Source organism: Carya illinoinensis, chromosome 11 (genome assembly GCF_018687715.1).
Source record: "Carya illinoinensis cultivar Pawnee chromosome 11, C.illinoinensisPawnee_v1, whole genome shotgun sequence".
In the NCBI taxonomy this organism is placed as follows: domain Eukaryota; kingdom Viridiplantae; phylum Streptophyta; class Magnoliopsida; order Fagales; family Juglandaceae; genus Carya; species Carya illinoinensis.
In genome coordinates this window covers 19,753,610-19,768,244 of record NC_056762.1, presented here as the reverse complement: position 1 = coordinate 19,768,244, position 14,635 = coordinate 19,753,610, and the positions used below count along the sequence as shown (strand labels likewise).

At 52.6% G+C, this 14,635-nt stretch overlaps 48 non-coding genes across 48 annotated transcripts; all 48 read right to left on the bottom strand.

The window, feature by feature from the left end:
• Positions 1-166: 166 nt before the first annotated feature.
• Positions 167-285, bottom strand: LOC122287634. Its single transcript, XR_006234924.1, has one exon. It is a non-coding gene; the product is annotated as a 5S ribosomal RNA (ribosomal RNA).
• Positions 286-474: 189 nt separating this feature from the next.
• On the bottom strand, positions 475-593 carry LOC122286827. Its single transcript, XR_006234141.1, has one exon. It is a non-coding gene; the product is annotated as a 5S ribosomal RNA (ribosomal RNA).
• A 189-nt stretch (positions 594-782) lies between these two features.
• LOC122286826 lies at positions 783-901 on the bottom strand. Its single transcript, XR_006234140.1, has one exon. It is a non-coding gene; the product is annotated as a 5S ribosomal RNA (ribosomal RNA).
• A 178-nt stretch (positions 902-1,079) lies between these two features.
• Positions 1,080-1,198, bottom strand: LOC122288539. The gene has a single exon (XR_006235797.1). It is a non-coding gene; the product is annotated as a 5S ribosomal RNA (ribosomal RNA).
• Positions 1,199-1,387: 189 nt separating this feature from the next.
• Positions 1,388-1,506, bottom strand: LOC122286824. Its single transcript, XR_006234139.1, has one exon. It is a non-coding gene; the product is annotated as a 5S ribosomal RNA (ribosomal RNA).
• A 189-nt stretch (positions 1,507-1,695) lies between these two features.
• On the bottom strand, positions 1,696-1,814 carry LOC122288390. Its single transcript, XR_006235653.1, has one exon. It is a non-coding gene; the product is annotated as a 5S ribosomal RNA (ribosomal RNA).
• A 189-nt stretch (positions 1,815-2,003) lies between these two features.
• LOC122286823 lies at positions 2,004-2,122 on the bottom strand. Its single transcript, XR_006234138.1, has one exon. It is a non-coding gene; the product is annotated as a 5S ribosomal RNA (ribosomal RNA).
• Positions 2,123-2,300: 178 nt separating this feature from the next.
• On the bottom strand, positions 2,301-2,419 carry LOC122288389. The gene has a single exon (XR_006235652.1). It is a non-coding gene; the product is annotated as a 5S ribosomal RNA (ribosomal RNA).
• A 189-nt stretch (positions 2,420-2,608) lies between these two features.
• On the bottom strand, positions 2,609-2,727 carry LOC122288460. Its single transcript, XR_006235721.1, has one exon. It is a non-coding gene; the product is annotated as a 5S ribosomal RNA (ribosomal RNA).
• A 189-nt stretch (positions 2,728-2,916) lies between these two features.
• LOC122286822 lies at positions 2,917-3,035 on the bottom strand. The gene has a single exon (XR_006234137.1). It is a non-coding gene; the product is annotated as a 5S ribosomal RNA (ribosomal RNA).
• A 178-nt stretch (positions 3,036-3,213) lies between these two features.
• Positions 3,214-3,332, bottom strand: LOC122286821. Its single transcript, XR_006234136.1, has one exon. It is a non-coding gene; the product is annotated as a 5S ribosomal RNA (ribosomal RNA).
• Positions 3,333-3,521: 189 nt separating this feature from the next.
• On the bottom strand, positions 3,522-3,640 carry LOC122286819. Its single transcript, XR_006234134.1, has one exon. It is a non-coding gene; the product is annotated as a 5S ribosomal RNA (ribosomal RNA).
• Positions 3,641-3,828: 188 nt separating this feature from the next.
• On the bottom strand, positions 3,829-3,947 carry LOC122286818. The gene has a single exon (XR_006234133.1). It is a non-coding gene; the product is annotated as a 5S ribosomal RNA (ribosomal RNA).
• A 178-nt stretch (positions 3,948-4,125) lies between these two features.
• LOC122288388 lies at positions 4,126-4,244 on the bottom strand. The gene has a single exon (XR_006235651.1). It is a non-coding gene; the product is annotated as a 5S ribosomal RNA (ribosomal RNA).
• Positions 4,245-4,433: 189 nt separating this feature from the next.
• Positions 4,434-4,552, bottom strand: LOC122286817. The gene has a single exon (XR_006234132.1). It is a non-coding gene; the product is annotated as a 5S ribosomal RNA (ribosomal RNA).
• A 189-nt stretch (positions 4,553-4,741) lies between these two features.
• On the bottom strand, positions 4,742-4,860 carry LOC122286816. The gene has a single exon (XR_006234131.1). It is a non-coding gene; the product is annotated as a 5S ribosomal RNA (ribosomal RNA).
• Positions 4,861-5,039: 179 nt separating this feature from the next.
• On the bottom strand, positions 5,040-5,158 carry LOC122287633. Its single transcript, XR_006234923.1, has one exon. It is a non-coding gene; the product is annotated as a 5S ribosomal RNA (ribosomal RNA).
• Positions 5,159-5,347: 189 nt separating this feature from the next.
• LOC122286815 lies at positions 5,348-5,466 on the bottom strand. Its single transcript, XR_006234130.1, has one exon. It is a non-coding gene; the product is annotated as a 5S ribosomal RNA (ribosomal RNA).
• A 189-nt stretch (positions 5,467-5,655) lies between these two features.
• On the bottom strand, positions 5,656-5,774 carry LOC122286814. The gene has a single exon (XR_006234129.1). It is a non-coding gene; the product is annotated as a 5S ribosomal RNA (ribosomal RNA).
• Positions 5,775-5,952: 178 nt separating this feature from the next.
• LOC122288538 lies at positions 5,953-6,071 on the bottom strand. The gene has a single exon (XR_006235796.1). It is a non-coding gene; the product is annotated as a 5S ribosomal RNA (ribosomal RNA).
• Positions 6,072-6,260: 189 nt separating this feature from the next.
• LOC122286813 lies at positions 6,261-6,379 on the bottom strand. The gene has a single exon (XR_006234128.1). It is a non-coding gene; the product is annotated as a 5S ribosomal RNA (ribosomal RNA).
• A 189-nt stretch (positions 6,380-6,568) lies between these two features.
• LOC122288387 lies at positions 6,569-6,687 on the bottom strand. Its single transcript, XR_006235650.1, has one exon. It is a non-coding gene; the product is annotated as a 5S ribosomal RNA (ribosomal RNA).
• A 189-nt stretch (positions 6,688-6,876) lies between these two features.
• Positions 6,877-6,995, bottom strand: LOC122286812. Its single transcript, XR_006234127.1, has one exon. It is a non-coding gene; the product is annotated as a 5S ribosomal RNA (ribosomal RNA).
• Positions 6,996-7,184: 189 nt separating this feature from the next.
• Positions 7,185-7,303, bottom strand: LOC122286811. Its single transcript, XR_006234126.1, has one exon. It is a non-coding gene; the product is annotated as a 5S ribosomal RNA (ribosomal RNA).
• Positions 7,304-7,481: 178 nt separating this feature from the next.
• Positions 7,482-7,600, bottom strand: LOC122286810. The gene has a single exon (XR_006234125.1). It is a non-coding gene; the product is annotated as a 5S ribosomal RNA (ribosomal RNA).
• A 189-nt stretch (positions 7,601-7,789) lies between these two features.
• On the bottom strand, positions 7,790-7,908 carry LOC122286807. Its single transcript, XR_006234123.1, has one exon. It is a non-coding gene; the product is annotated as a 5S ribosomal RNA (ribosomal RNA).
• Positions 7,909-8,097: 189 nt separating this feature from the next.
• Positions 8,098-8,216, bottom strand: LOC122286806. Its single transcript, XR_006234122.1, has one exon. It is a non-coding gene; the product is annotated as a 5S ribosomal RNA (ribosomal RNA).
• Positions 8,217-8,394: 178 nt separating this feature from the next.
• LOC122283074 lies at positions 8,395-8,513 on the bottom strand. The gene has a single exon (XR_006230558.1). It is a non-coding gene; the product is annotated as a 5S ribosomal RNA (ribosomal RNA).
• Positions 8,514-8,702: 189 nt separating this feature from the next.
• On the bottom strand, positions 8,703-8,821 carry LOC122286805. Its single transcript, XR_006234121.1, has one exon. It is a non-coding gene; the product is annotated as a 5S ribosomal RNA (ribosomal RNA).
• Positions 8,822-9,010: 189 nt separating this feature from the next.
• Positions 9,011-9,129, bottom strand: LOC122286804. The gene has a single exon (XR_006234120.1). It is a non-coding gene; the product is annotated as a 5S ribosomal RNA (ribosomal RNA).
• A 189-nt stretch (positions 9,130-9,318) lies between these two features.
• On the bottom strand, positions 9,319-9,437 carry LOC122286803. The gene has a single exon (XR_006234119.1). It is a non-coding gene; the product is annotated as a 5S ribosomal RNA (ribosomal RNA).
• A 189-nt stretch (positions 9,438-9,626) lies between these two features.
• Positions 9,627-9,745, bottom strand: LOC122286802. Its single transcript, XR_006234118.1, has one exon. It is a non-coding gene; the product is annotated as a 5S ribosomal RNA (ribosomal RNA).
• A 178-nt stretch (positions 9,746-9,923) lies between these two features.
• Positions 9,924-10,042, bottom strand: LOC122286801. Its single transcript, XR_006234117.1, has one exon. It is a non-coding gene; the product is annotated as a 5S ribosomal RNA (ribosomal RNA).
• Positions 10,043-10,231: 189 nt separating this feature from the next.
• LOC122287197 lies at positions 10,232-10,350 on the bottom strand. The gene has a single exon (XR_006234501.1). It is a non-coding gene; the product is annotated as a 5S ribosomal RNA (ribosomal RNA).
• Positions 10,351-10,539: 189 nt separating this feature from the next.
• Positions 10,540-10,658, bottom strand: LOC122287424. The gene has a single exon (XR_006234719.1). It is a non-coding gene; the product is annotated as a 5S ribosomal RNA (ribosomal RNA).
• Positions 10,659-10,847: 189 nt separating this feature from the next.
• Positions 10,848-10,966, bottom strand: LOC122286800. The gene has a single exon (XR_006234116.1). It is a non-coding gene; the product is annotated as a 5S ribosomal RNA (ribosomal RNA).
• Positions 10,967-11,144: 178 nt separating this feature from the next.
• Positions 11,145-11,263, bottom strand: LOC122288386. The gene has a single exon (XR_006235649.1). It is a non-coding gene; the product is annotated as a 5S ribosomal RNA (ribosomal RNA).
• A 189-nt stretch (positions 11,264-11,452) lies between these two features.
• LOC122288035 lies at positions 11,453-11,571 on the bottom strand. Its single transcript, XR_006235312.1, has one exon. It is a non-coding gene; the product is annotated as a 5S ribosomal RNA (ribosomal RNA).
• Positions 11,572-11,759: 188 nt separating this feature from the next.
• On the bottom strand, positions 11,760-11,878 carry LOC122286799. The gene has a single exon (XR_006234115.1). It is a non-coding gene; the product is annotated as a 5S ribosomal RNA (ribosomal RNA).
• Positions 11,879-12,056: 178 nt separating this feature from the next.
• Positions 12,057-12,175, bottom strand: LOC122286798. Its single transcript, XR_006234114.1, has one exon. It is a non-coding gene; the product is annotated as a 5S ribosomal RNA (ribosomal RNA).
• Positions 12,176-12,364: 189 nt separating this feature from the next.
• Positions 12,365-12,483, bottom strand: LOC122286796. Its single transcript, XR_006234112.1, has one exon. It is a non-coding gene; the product is annotated as a 5S ribosomal RNA (ribosomal RNA).
• A 178-nt stretch (positions 12,484-12,661) lies between these two features.
• LOC122288537 lies at positions 12,662-12,780 on the bottom strand. Its single transcript, XR_006235795.1, has one exon. It is a non-coding gene; the product is annotated as a 5S ribosomal RNA (ribosomal RNA).
• Positions 12,781-12,969: 189 nt separating this feature from the next.
• On the bottom strand, positions 12,970-13,088 carry LOC122286795. Its single transcript, XR_006234111.1, has one exon. It is a non-coding gene; the product is annotated as a 5S ribosomal RNA (ribosomal RNA).
• A 189-nt stretch (positions 13,089-13,277) lies between these two features.
• On the bottom strand, positions 13,278-13,396 carry LOC122286794. The gene has a single exon (XR_006234110.1). It is a non-coding gene; the product is annotated as a 5S ribosomal RNA (ribosomal RNA).
• Positions 13,397-13,585: 189 nt separating this feature from the next.
• On the bottom strand, positions 13,586-13,704 carry LOC122286793. Its single transcript, XR_006234109.1, has one exon. It is a non-coding gene; the product is annotated as a 5S ribosomal RNA (ribosomal RNA).
• Positions 13,705-13,893: 189 nt separating this feature from the next.
• Positions 13,894-14,012, bottom strand: LOC122288536. Its single transcript, XR_006235794.1, has one exon. It is a non-coding gene; the product is annotated as a 5S ribosomal RNA (ribosomal RNA).
• Positions 14,013-14,201: 189 nt separating this feature from the next.
• LOC122286792 lies at positions 14,202-14,320 on the bottom strand. The gene has a single exon (XR_006234107.1). It is a non-coding gene; the product is annotated as a 5S ribosomal RNA (ribosomal RNA).
• Positions 14,321-14,498: 178 nt separating this feature from the next.
• On the bottom strand, positions 14,499-14,617 carry LOC122288520. The gene has a single exon (XR_006235779.1). It is a non-coding gene; the product is annotated as a 5S ribosomal RNA (ribosomal RNA).
• Between the last annotated feature and the right edge of the window lie 18 nt (positions 14,618-14,635).

The following is a 14,635-nucleotide window of genomic DNA, read 5'->3' as shown; positions in this document are numbered from 1 at the left end:
CGAAAAACTAATATAATCCTATTACGACCTAGCCGCACCCTGCCTATCCCATGCCAACTGGCGATCTGATTGATAGCGATGGGGTCGGTGCGATTTTCCTAAGAATCCATTGCCCGGTTGTCGTTCCGGTCCATCCGACCGGAGATGCGGTAAAAATAAAAAGGGGGGGGTGCAACACGAGGACTTCCCAGGAGGTCACCCATCCTAGTACTACGCTCGCCCAAGCACGCTTAACTGCGGAGTTCTGATGGGATCCGGTGCATTAGTGCTGGTATGATCGCACCCATCATGCTACCAGCGAAAAACTAATATAATCCTATTACGACCTAGCCGCACCATGCCTATCCCATGCCAACCGGCGATCTGATCGATACCCATTGCTACGCGATGGGGTCGGTGCGATTTTCCTAAGAATCCATTGCCCGGTTGTCGTTCCGGTCCATCCGACCGGAGATGCGGTAAAAATAAAAAGGGGGGGTGCAACACGAGGACTTCCCAGGAGGTCACCCATCCTAGTACTACTCTCGCCCAAGCACGCTTAACTGCGGAGTTCTGATGGGATCCGGTGCATTAGTGCTGGTATGATCGCACCCATCATGCTACCAGCGAAAAACTAATATAATCCTATTACGACCTAGCCGCACCCTGCCTATCTCATGCCAACCGGCGATCTGACCGATACCCATTGCTACGCGATGGGGTCGGTGCGATTTTCCTAAAAATCCATTCCCTGGTTCTCGTTCCGGTCCATCCGACCAGAGATGCGGTAAAAATTAAAAGGGGGGGTGCAACACGAGGACTTCCCAGGAGGTCACCCATCCTAGTACTACTCTCGCCCAAGCACGCTTAACTGCGGAGTTCTGATGGGATCCGGTGCATTAGTGCTGGTATGATCGCACCCATCATGCTACCAGCGAAAAACTAATATAATCCTATTACGACCTAGCCGCACCCTGCCTATCCCATGCCAACTGGCGATCTGATTGATAGCGATGGGGTCGGTGCGATTTTCCTAAGAATCCATTGCCCGGTTGTCGTTCCGATCCATCCGACCGGAGATGCGGTAAAAATAAAAAGGGGGGGTGCAACACGAGGACTTCCCAGGAGGTCACCCATCCTAGTACTACTCTCGCCCAAGCACGCTTAACTGCGAAGTTCTGATGGGATCCAGTGCATTAGTGCTGGTATGATCGCACCCATCATGCTACCAGCGAAAAACTAATATAATCTTATTACGACCTAGCCGCACCATGCCTATCCCATGCCAACCGGCGATCTGATCGATACCCATTGCTACGCGATGGGGTCGGTGCGATTTTCCTAAGAATCCATTGCCCGGTTGTCGTTCCGGTCCATCCGACCGGAGATGCGGTAAAAATAAAAAGGGGGGGTGCAACACGAGGACTTCCCAGGAGGTCACCCATCCTAGTACTACTCTCGCCCAAGCACGCTTAACTGCGGAGTTCTGATGGGATCCGGTGCATTAGTGCTGGTATGATCGCACCCATCATGCTACCAGCGAAAAACTAATATAATCCTATTACGACCTAGCCGCACCATGCCTATCCCATGCCAACCGGCGATCTGATCGATACCCATCGCTACGCGATGGGGTCGGTGCGATTTTCCTAAGAATCCATTGCCCGGTTGTCGTTCCGGTCCATCCGACCGGAGATGCGGTAAAAATAAAAAGGGGGGGTGCAACACGAGGACTTCCCAGGAGGTCACCCATCCTAGTACTACTCTCGCCCAAGCACGCTTAACTGCGGAGTTCTGATGGGATCCGGTGCATTAGTGCTGCTATGATCGCACCCATCATGCTACCAGCGAAAAACTAATATAATCCTATTACGACCTAGCCGCACCATGCCTATCCCATGCCAACCGGCGATCTGATCGATACCCATTGCTACGCGATGGGGTCGGTGCGATTTTCCTAAGAATCCATTGCCCGGTTGTCGTTCCGGTCCATCCGACCGGAGATGCGGTAAAAATAAAAAGGGGGGGTGCAACACGAGGACTTCCCAGGAGGTCACCCATCCTAGTACTACTCTCGCCCAAGCACGCTTAACTGCGGAGTTCTGATGGGATCCGGTGCATTAGTGCTGGTATGATCGCACCCATCATGCTACCAGCGAAAAACTAATATAATCCTATTACGACCTAGCCGCACCCAGCCTATCCCATGCCAACCGGCGATCTGATTGATAGCGATGGGGTCGGTGCGATTTTCCTAAGAATCCATTGCCCGGTTGTCGTTCCGGTCCATCCGACCGGAGATGCGGTAAAAATAAAAAGGGGGGGTGCAACACGAGGACTTCCCAGGAGGTCACCCATCCTAGTACTACTCTCGCCCAAGCACGCTTAACTGCGGAGTTCTGATGGGATCCGGTGCATTAGTGCTGCTATGATCGCACCCATCATGCTACCAGCGAAAAACTAATATAATCCTATTACGACCTAGCCGCACCATGCCTATCCCATGCCAACCGGCGATCTGATCGATACCCATTGCTACGCGATGGGGTCGGTGCGATTTTCCTAAGAATCCATTGCCCGGTTGTCGTTCCGGTCCATCCGACCGGAGATGCGGTAAAAATAAAAAGGGGGGGTGCAACACGAGGACTTCCCAGGAGGTCACCCATCCTAGTACTACTCTCGCCCAAGCACGCTTAACTGCGGCGTTCTGATGGGATCCGGTGCATTAGTGCTGGTATGATCGCACCCATCATGCTACCAGCGAAAAACTAATATAATCCTATTACGACCTAGCCGCACCCTGCCTATCTCATGCCAACCGGCGATCTGACCGATACCCATTGCTACGCGATGGGGTCGGTGCGATTTTCCTAAAAATCCATTCCCTGGTTCTCGTTCCGGTCCATCCGACCAGAGATGCGATAAAAATTAAAAGGGGGGGTGCAACACGAGGACTTCCCAGGAGGTCACCCATCCTAGTACTACTCTCGCCCAAGCACGCTTAACTGCGGAGTTCTGATGGGATCCGGTGCATTAGTGCTGGTATGATCGCACCCATCATGCTACCAGCGAAAAACTAATATAATCCTATTACGACCTAGCCGCACCCTGCCTATCCCATGCCAACTGGCGATCTGATTGATAGCGATGGGGTCGGTGCGATTTTCCTAAGAATCCATTGCCCGGTTGTCGTTCCGGTCCATCCGACCGGAGATGCGGTAAAAATAAAAAGGGGGGGTGCAACACGAGGACTTCCCAGGAGGTCACCCATCCTAGTACTACTCTCGCCCAAGCACGCTTAACTGCGGAGTTCTGATGGGATCCGGTGCATTAGTGCTGGTATGATCGCACCCATCATGCTACCAGCGAAAAACTAATATAATCCTATTACGACCTAGCCGCACCATGCCTATCCCATGCCAACCGGCGATCTGATCGATACCCATTGCTACGCGATGGGGTCGGTGCGATTTTCCTAAGAATCCATTGCCCGGTTGTCGTTCCGGTCCATCCGACCGGAGATGCGGTAAAAATAAAAAGGGGGGGTGCAACACGAGGACTTCCCAGGAGGTCACCCATCCTAGTACTACTCTCGCCCAAGCACGCTTAACTGCGGAGTTCTGATGGGATCCGGTGCATTAGTGCTGGTATGATCGCACCCATCATGCTACCAGCGAAAAACTAATATAATCCTATTACGACCTAGCCGCACCCTGCCTATCTCATGCCAACCGGCGATCTGACCGATACCCATTGCTACGCGATGGGGTCGGTGCGATTTTCCTAAAAATCCATTCCCTGGTTCTCGTTCCGGTCCATCCGACCAGAGATGCGGTAAAAATTAAAAGGGGGGTGCAACACGAGGACTTCCCAGGAGGTCACCCATCCTAGTACTACTCTCGCCCAAGCACGCTTAACTGCGGAGTTCTGATGGGATCCGGTGCATTAGTGCTGGTATGATCGCACCCATCATGCTACCAGCGAAAAACTAATATAATCCTATTACGACCTAGCCGCACCCAGCCTATCCCATGCCAACCGGCGATCTGATTGATAGCGATGGGGTCGGTGCGATTTTCCTAAGAATCCATTGCCCGGTTGTCGTTCCGGTCCATCCGACCGGAGATGCGGTAAAAATAAAAAGGGGGGGTGCAACACGAGGACTTCCCAGGAGGTCACCCATCCTAGTACTACTCTCGCCCAAGCACGCTTAACTGCGGAGTTCTGATGGGATCCGGTGCATTAGTGCTGCTATGATCGCACCCATCATGCTACCAGCGAAAAACTAATATAATCCTATTACGACCTAGCCGCACCATGCCTATCCCATGCCAACCGGCGATCTGATCGATACCCATTGCTACGCGATGGGGTCGGTGCGATTTTCCTAAGAATCCATTGCCCGGTTGTCGTTCCGGTCCATCCGACCGGAGATGCGGTAAAAATAAAAAGGGGGGGTGCAACACGAGGACTTCCCAGGAGGTCACCCATCCTAGTACTACTCTCGCCCAAGCACGCTTAACTGCGGAGTTCTGATGGGATCCGGTGCATTAGTGCTGGTATGATCGCACCCATCATGCTACCAGCGAAAAACTAATATAATCCTATTACGACCTAGCCGCACCCTGCCTATCTCATGCCAACCGGCGATCTGACCGATACCCATTGCTACGCGATGGGGTCGGTGCGATTTTCCTAAAAATCCATTCCCTGGTTCTCGTTCCGGTCCATCCGACCAGAGATGCGGTAAAAATTAAAAGGGGGGGTGCAACACGAGGACTTCCCAGGAGGTCACCCATCCTAGTACTACTCTCGCCCAAGCACGCTTAACTGCGGAGTTCTGATGGGATCCGGTGCATTAGTGCTGGTATGATCGCACCCATCATGCTACCAGCGAAAAACTAATATAATCCTATTACGACCTAGCCGCACCCTGCCTATCCCATGCCAACTGGCGATCTGATTGATAGCGATGGGGTCGGTGCGATTTTCCTAAGAATCCATTGCCCGGTTGTCGTTCCGGTCCATCCGACCGGAGATGCGGTAAAAATAAAAAGGGGGGGGTGCAACACGAGGACTTCCCAGGAGGTCACCCATCCTAGTACTACGCTCGCCCAAGCACGCTTAACTGCGGAGTTCTGATGGGATCCGGTGCATTAGTGCTGGTATGATCGCACCCATCATGCTACCAGCGAAAAACTAATATAATCCTATTACGACCTAGCCGCACCATGCCTATCCCATGCCAACCGGCGATCTGATCGATACCCATTGCTACGCGATGGGGTCGGTGCGATTTTCCTAAGAATCCATTGCCCGGTTGTCGTTCCGGTCCATCCGACCGGAGATGCGGTAAAAATAAAAAGGGGGGGTGCAACACGAGGACTTCCCAGGAGGTCACCCATCCTAGTACTACTCTCGCCCAAGCACGCTTAACTGCGGAGTTCTGATGGGATCCGGTGCATTAGTGCTGGTATGATCGCACCCATCATGCTACCAGCGAAAAACTAATATAATCCTATTACGACCTAGCCGCACCCTGCCTATCTCATGCCAACCGGCGATCTGACCGATACCCATTGCTACGCGATGGGGTCGGTGCGATTTTCCTAAAAATCCATTCCCTGGTTCTCGTTCCGGTCCATCCGACCAGAGATGCGGTAAAAATTAAAAGGGGGGGTGCAACACGAGGACTTCCCAGGAGGTCACCCATCCTAGTACTACTCTCGCCCAAGCACGCTTAACTGCGGAGTTCTGATGGGATCCGGTGCATTAGTGCTGGTATGATCGCACCCATCATGCTACCAGCGAAAAACTAATATAATCCTATTACGACCTAGCCGCACCCTGCCTATCCCATGCCAACTGGCGATCTGATTGATAGCGATGGGGTCGGTGCGATTTTCCTAAGAATCCATTGCCCGGTTGTCGTTCCGGTCCATCCGACCGGAGATGCGGTAAAAATAAAAAGGGGGGGTGCAACACGAGGACTTCCCAGGAGGTCACCCATCCTAGTACTACTCTCGCCCAAGCACGCTTAACTGCGAAGTTCTGATGGGATCCAGTGCATTAGTGCTGGTATGATCGCACCCATCATGCTACCAGCGAAAAACTAATATAATCTTATTACGACCTAGCCGCACCATGCCTATCCCATGCCAACCGGCGATCTGATCGATACCCATTGCTACGCGATGGGGTCGGTGCGATTTTCCTAAGAATCCATTGCCCGGTTGTCGTTCCGGTCCATCCGACCGGAGATGCGGTAAAAATAAAAAGGGGGGGTGCAACACGAGGACTTCCCAGGAGGTCACCCATCCTAGTACTACTCTCGCCCAAGCACGCTTAACTGCGGAGTTCTGATGGGATCCGGTGCATTAGTGCTGGTATGATCGCACCCATCATGCTACCAGCGAAAAACTAATATAATCCTATTACGACCTAGCCGCACCATGCCTATCCCATGCCAACCGGCGATCTGATCGATACCCATCGCTACGCGATGGGGTCGGTGCGATTTTCCTAAGAATCCATTGCCCGGTTGTCGTTCCGGTCCATCCGACCGGAGATGCGGTAAAAATAAAAAGGGGGGGTGCAACACGAGGACTTCCCAGGAGGTCACCCATCCTAGTACTACTCTCGCCCAAGCACGCTTAACTGCGGAGTTCTGATGGGATCCGGTGCATTAGTGCTGCTATGATCGCACCCATCATGCTACCAGCGAAAAACTAATATAATCCTATTACGACCTAGCCGCACCATGCCTATCCCATGCCAACCGGCGATCTGATCGATACCCATTGCTACGCGATGGGGTCGGTGCGATTTTCCTAAGAATCCATTGCCCGGTTGTCGTTCCGGTCCATCCGACCGGAGATGCGGTAAAAATAAAAAGGGGGGGTGCAACACGAGGACTTCCCAGGAGGTCACCCATCCTAGTACTACTCTCGCCCAAGCACGCTTAACTGCGGAGTTCTGATGGGATCCGGTGCATTAGTGCTGGTATGATCGCACCCATCATGCTACCAGCGAAAAACTAATATAATCCTATTACGACCTAGCCGCACCCTGCCTATCTCATGCCAACCGGCGATCTGACCGATACCCATTGCTACGCGATGGGGTCGGTGCGATTTTCCTAAAAATCCATTCCCTGGTTCTCGTTCCGGTCCATCCGACCAGAGATGCGGTAAAAATTAAAAGGGGGGGTGCAACACGAGGACTTCCCAGGAGGTCACCCATCCTAGTACTACTCTCGCCCAAGCACGCTTAACTGCGGAGTTCTGATGGGATCCGGTGCATTAGTGCTGGTATGATCGCACCCATCATGCTACCAGCGAAAAACTAATATAATCCTATTACGACCTAGCCGCACCCTGCCTATCCCATGCCAACTGGCGATCTGATTGATAGCGATGGGGTTGGTGCGATTTTCCTAAGAATCCATTGCCCGGTTGTCGTTCCGGTCCATCCGACCGGAGATGCGGTAAAAATAAAAAGGGGGGGTGCAACACGAGGACTTCCCAGGAGGTCACCCATCCTAGTACTACTCTCGCCCAAGCACGCTTAACTGCGGAGTTCTGATGGGATCCGGTGCATTAGTGCTGGTATGATCGCACCCATCATGCTACCAGCGAAAAACTAATATAATCCTATTACGACCTAGCCGCACCATGCCTATCCCATGCCAACCGGCGATCTGATCGATACCCATCGCTACGCGATGGGGTCGGTGCGATTTTCCTAAGAATCCATTGCCCGGTTGTCGTTCCGGTCCATCCGACCGGAGATGCGGTAAAAATAAAAAGGGGGGGTGCAACACGAGGACTTCCCAGGAGGTCACCCATCCTAGTACTACTCTCGCCCAAGCACGCTTAACTGCGGAGTTCTGATGGGATCCGGTGCATTAGTGCTGGTATGATCGCACCCATCATGCTACCAGCGAAAAACTAATATAATCCTATTACGACCTAGCCGCACCCTGCCTATCTCATGCCAACCGGCGATCTGACCGATACCCATTGCTACGCGATGGGGTCGGTGCGATTTTCCTAAAAATCCATTCCCTGGTTCTCGTTCCGGTCCATCCGACCAGAGATGCGGTAAAAATTAAAAGGGGGGGTGCAACACGAGGACTTCCCAGGAGGTCACCCATCCTAGTACTACTCTCGCCCAAGCACGCTTAACTGCGGAGTTCTGATGGGATCCGGTGCATTAGTGCTGGTATGATCGCACCCATCATGCTACCAGCGAAAAACTAATATAATCCTATTACGACCTAGCCGCACCCTGCCTATCCCATGCCAACTGGCGATCTGATTGATAGCGATGGGGTCGGTGCGATTTTCCTAAGAATCCATTGCCCGGTTGTCGTTCCGGTCCATCCGACCGGAGATGCGGTAAAAATAAAAAGGGGGGGTGCAACACGAGGACTTCCCAGGAGGTCACCCATCCTAGTACAACTCTCGCCCAAGCACGCTTAACTGCGAAGTTCTGATGGGATCCAGTGCATTAGTGCTGGTATGATCGCACCCATCATGCTACCAGCGAAAAACTAATATAATCTTATTACGACCTAGCCGCACCATGCCTATCCCATGCCAACCGGCGATCTGATCGATACCCATTGCTACGCGATGGGGTCGGTGCGATTTTCCTAAGAATCCATTGCCCGGTTGTCGTTCCGGTCCATCCGACCGGAGATGCGGTAAAAATAAAAAGGGGGGGTGCAACACGAGGACTTCCCAGGAGGTCACCCATCCTAGTACTACTCTCGCCCAAGCACGCTTAACTGCGGAGTTCTGATGGGATCCGGTGCATTAGTGCTGGTATGATCGCACCCATCATGCTACCAGCGAAAAACTAATATAATCCTATTACGACCTAGCCGCACCCTGCCTATCCCATGCCAACCGGCGATCTGATCGATACCCATCGCTACGCGATGGGGTCGGTGCGATTTTCCTAAGAATCCATTGCCCGGTTCTCGTTCCGGTCCATCCGACCGGAGATGCGGTAAAAATAAAAAAGGGGGGTGCAACACGAGGACTTCCCAGGAGGTCACCCATCCTAGTACTACTCTCGCCCAAGCACGCTTAACTGCGGAGTTCTGATGGGATCCGGTGCATTAGTGCTGGTATGATCGCACCCATCATGCTACCAGCGAAAAACTAATATAATCCTATTACGACCTAGCCGCACCCTGCCTATCCCATGCCAACCGGCGATCAGATCGATACCCATTGCTACGCGATGGGGTCGGTGCGATTTTCCTAAGAATCCATTGCCCGGTTCTCGTTCCGGTCCATCCGACCGGAGATACGGTAAAAATAAAAAGGGGGGGTGCAACACGAGGACTTCCCAGGAGGTCACCCATCCTAGTACTACTCTCGCCCAAGCACGCTTAACTGCGGAGTTCTGATGGGATCCGGTGCATTAGTGCTGGTATGATCGCACCCATCATGCTACCAGCGAAAAACTAATATAATCCTATTACGACCTAGCCGCACCCTGCCTATCTCATGCCAACCGGCGATCTGACCGATACCCATTGCTACGCGATGGGGTCGGTGCGATTTTCCTAAAAATCCATTCCCTGGTTCTCGTTCCGGTCCATCCGACCAGAGATGCGGTAAAAATTAAAAGGGGGGGTGCAACACGAGGACTTCCCAGGAGGTCACCCATCCTAGTACTACTCTCGCCCAAGCACGCTTAACTGCGGAGTTCTGATGGGATCCGGTGCATTAGTGCTGGTATGATCGCACCCATCATGCTACCAGCGAAAAACTAATATAATCCTATTACGACCTAGCCGCACCCTGCCTATCCCATGCCAACTGGCGATCTGATTGATAGCGATGGGGTTGGTGCGATTTTCCTAAGAATCCATTGCCCGGTTGTCGTTCCGGTCCATCCGACCGGAGATGCGGTAAAAATAAAAAGGGGGGGTGCAACACGAGGACTTCCCAGGAGGTCACCCATCCTAGTACTACTCTCGCCCAAGCACGCTTAACTGCGGAGTTCTGATGGGATCCGGTGCATTAGTGCTGGTATGATCGCACCCATCATGCTACCAGCGAAAAACTAATATAATCCTATTACGACCTAGCCGCACCATGCCTATCCCATGCCAACCGGCGATCTGATCGATACCCATCGCTACGCGATGGGGTCGGTGCGATTTTCCTAAGAATCCATTGCCCGGTTGTCGTTCCGGTCCATCCGACCGGAGATGCGGTAAAAATAAAAAGGGGGGGTGCAACACGAGGACTTCCCAGGAGGTCACCCATCCTAGTACTACTCTCGCCCAAGCACGCTTAACTGCGGAGTTCTGATGGGATCCGGTGCATTAGTGCAGGTATGATCGCACCCATCATGCTACCAGCGAAAAACTAATATAATCCTATTACGACCTAGCCGCACCATGCCTATCCCATGCCAACCGGCGATCTGATCGATACCCATTGCTACGCGATGGGGTCGGTGCGATTTTCCTAAGAATCCATTGCCCGGTTGTCGTTCCGGTCCATCCGACCGGAGATGCGGTAAAAATAAAAAGGGGGGGTGCAACACGAGGACTTCCCAGGAGGTCACCCATCCTAGTACTACTCTCGCCCAAGCACGCTTAACTGCGGAGTTCTGATGGGATCCAGTGCATTAGTGCTGGTATGATCGCACCCATCATGCTACCAGCGAAAAACTAATATAATCCTATTACGACCTAGCCGCACCCTGCCTATCTCATGCCAACCGGCGATCTGACCGATACCCATTGCTACGCGATGGGGTCGGTGCGATTTTCCTAAAAATCCATTCCCTGGTTCTCGTTCCGGTCCATCCGACCAGAGATGCGGTAAAAATTAAAAGGGGGGGTGCAACACGAGGACTTCCCAGGAGGTCACCCATCCTAGTACTACTCTCGCCCAAGCACGCTTAACTGCGGAGTTCTGATGGGATCCGGTGCATTAGTGCTGGTATGATCGCACCCATCATGCTACCAGCGAAAAACTAATATAATCCTATTACGACCTAGCCGCACCCTGCCTATCCCATGCCAACCGGCGATCTGATTGATAGCGATGGGGTCGGTGCGATTTTCCTAAGAATCCATTGCCCGGTTGTCGTTCCGGTCCATCCGACCGGAGATGCGGTAAAAATAAAAAGGGGGGGTGCAACACGAGGACTTCCCAGGAGGTCACCCATCCTAGTACTACTCTCGCCCAAGCACGCTTAACTGCGGAGTTCTGATGGGATCCGGTGCATTAGTGCTGCTATGATCGCACCCATCATGCTACCAGCGAAAAACTAATATAATCCTATTACGACCTAGCCGCACCATGCCTATCCCATGCCAACCGGCGATCTGATCGATACCCATTGCTACGCGATGGGGTCGGTGCGATTTTCCTAAGAATCCATTGCCCGGTTGTCGTTCCGGTCCATCCGACCGGAGATGCGGTAAAAATAAAAAGGGGGGGTGCAACACGAGGACTTCCCAGGAGGTCACCCATCCTAGTACTACTCTCGCCCAAGCGCGCTTAACTGCGGAGTTCTGATGGGATCCGGTGCATTAGTGCTGGTATGATCGCACCCATCATGCTACCAGCGAAAAACTAATATAATCCTATTACGACCTAGCCGCACCCTGCCTATCTCATGCCAACCGGCGATCTGACCGATACCCATTGCTACGCGATGGGGTCGGTGCGATTTTCCTAAAAATCCATTCCCTGGTTCTCGTTCCGGTCCATCCGACCAGAGATGCGGTAAAAATTAAAAGGGGGGTGCAACACGAGGACTTCCCAGGAGGTCACCCATCCTAGTACTACTCTCGCCCAAGCACGCTTAACTGCGGAGTTCTGATGGGATCCGGTGCATTAGTGCTGGTATGATCGCACCCATCATGCTACCAGCGAAAAACTAATATAATCCTATTACGACCTACCCGCACCCTGCCTATCCCATGCCAACTGGCGATCTGATTGATAGCGATGGGGTCGGTGCGATTTTCCTAAGAATCCATTGCCCGGTTGTCGTTCCGGTCCATCCGACCGGAGATGCGGTAAAAATAAAAAGGGGGGGTGCAACACGAGGACTTCCCAGGAGGTCACCCATCCTAGTACTACTCTCGCCCAAGCACGCTTAACTGCGGAGTTCTGATGGGATCCGGTGCATTAGTGCTGGTATGATCGCACCCATCATGCTACCAGCGAAAAACTAATATAATCCTATTACGACCTAGCCGCACCATGCCTATCCCATGCCAACCGGCGATCTGATCGATACCCATTGCTACGCGATGGGGTCGGTGCGATTTTCCTAAGAATCCATTGCCCGGTTGTCGTTCCGGTCCATCCGACCGGAGATGCGGTAAAAATAAAAAGGGGGGGTGCAACACGAGGACTTCCCAGGAGGTCACCCATCCTAGTACTACTCTCGCCCAAGCACGCTTAACTGCGGAGTTCTGATGGGATCCGGTGCATTAGTGCTGGTATGATCGCACCCATCATGCTACCAGCGAAAAACTAATATAATCCTATTACGACCTAGCCGCACCCTGCCTATCCCATGCCAACTGGCGATCTGATTGATAGCGATGGGGTCGGTGCGATTTTCCTAAGAATCCATTGCCCGGTTGTCGTTCCGGTCCATCCGACCGGAGATGCGGTAAAAATAAAAAGGGGGGGTGCAACACGAGGACTTCCCAGGAGGTCACCCATCCTAGTACTACTCTCGCCCAAGCACGCTTAACTGCGAAGTTCTGATGGGATCCAGTGCATTAGTGCTGGTATGATCGCACCCATCATGCTACCAGCAAAAAACTAATATAATCCTATTACGACCTAGCCGCACCCTGCCTATCTCATGCCAACCGGCGATCTGACCGATACCCATTGCTACGCGATGGGGTCGGTGCGATTTTCCTAAAAATCCATTCCCTGGTTCTCGTTCCGGTCCATCCGACCAGAGATGCGGTAAAAATTAAAAGGGGGGGTGCAACACGAGGACTTCCCAGGAGGTCACCCATCCTAGTACTACTCTCGCCCAAGCACGCTTAACTGCGGAGTTCTGATGGGATCCGGTGCATTAGTGCTGGTATGATCGCACCCATCATGCTACCAGCGAAAAACTAATATAATCCTATTACGACCTAGCCGCACCATGCCTATCCCATGCCAACCGGCGATCTGATCGATACCCATTGCTACGCGATGGGGTCGGTGCGATTTTCCTAAGAATCCATTGCCCGGTTGTCGTTCCGGTCCATCCGACCGGAGATGCGGTAAAAATAAAAAGGGGGGGTGCAACACGAGGACTTCCCAGGAGGTCACCCATCCTAGTACTACTCTCGCCCAAGCACGCTTAACTGCGGAGTTCTGATGGGATCCGGTGCATTAGTGCTGGTATGATCGCACCCATCATGCTACCAGCGAAAAACTAATATAATCCTATTACGACCTAGCCGCACCATGCCTATCCCATGCCAACCGGCGATCTGATCGATACCCATTGCTACGCGATGGGGTCGGTGCGATTTTCCTAAGAATCCATTGCCCGGTTGTCGTTCCGGTCCATCCGACCGGAGATGCGGTAAAAATAAAAAGGGGGGGTGCAACACGAGGACTTCCCAGGAGGTCACCCATCCTAGTACTACTCTCGCCCAAGCACGCTTAACTGCGGAGTTCTGATGGGATCCGGTGCATTAGTGCTGGTATGATCGCACCCATCATGCTACCAGCGAAAAACTAATATAATCCTATTACGACCTAGCCGCACCCTGCCTATCTCATGCCAACCGGCGATCTGATCGATACCCATTGCTACGCGATGGGGTCGGTGCGATTTTCCTAAGAATCCATTGCCCGGTTGTCGTTCCGGTCCATCCGACCGGAGATGCGGTAAAAATAAAAAGGGGGGGTGCAACACGAGGACTTCCCAGGAGGTCACCCATCCTAGTACTACTCTCGCCCAAGCACGCTTAACTGCGAAGTTCTGATGGGATCCAGTGCATTAGTGCTGGTATGATCGCACCCATCATGCTACCAGCAAAAAACTAATATAATCCTATTACGACCTAGCCGCACCCTGCCTATCTCATGCCAACCGGCGATCTGACCGATACCCATTGCTACGCGATGGGGTCGGTGCGATTTTCCTAAAAATCCATTCCCTGGTTCTCGTTCCGGTCCATCCGACCAGAGATGCGGTAAAAATTAAAAGGGGGGGTGCAACACGAGGACTTCCCAGGAGGTCACCCATCCTAGTACTACTCTCGCCCAAGCACGCTTAACTGCGGAGTTCTGATGGGATCCGGTGCATTAGTGCTGGTATGATCGCACCCATCATGCTACCAGCGAAAAACTAATATAATCCTATTACGACCTAGCCGCACCCTGCCTATCCCATGCCAACCGGCGATCTGATTGATAGCGATGGGGTCGGTGCGATTTTCCTAAGAATCCATTGCCCGGTTGTCGTTCCGGTCCATCCGACCGGAGATGCGGTAAAAATAAAAAGGGGGGGTGCAACACGAGGACTTCCCAGGAGGTCACCCATCCTAGTACTACTCTCGCCCAAGCACGCTTAACTGCGGAGTTCTGATGGGATCCGGTGCATTAGTGCCGCTATGATCGCACCCATCATGCTACCAGCGAAA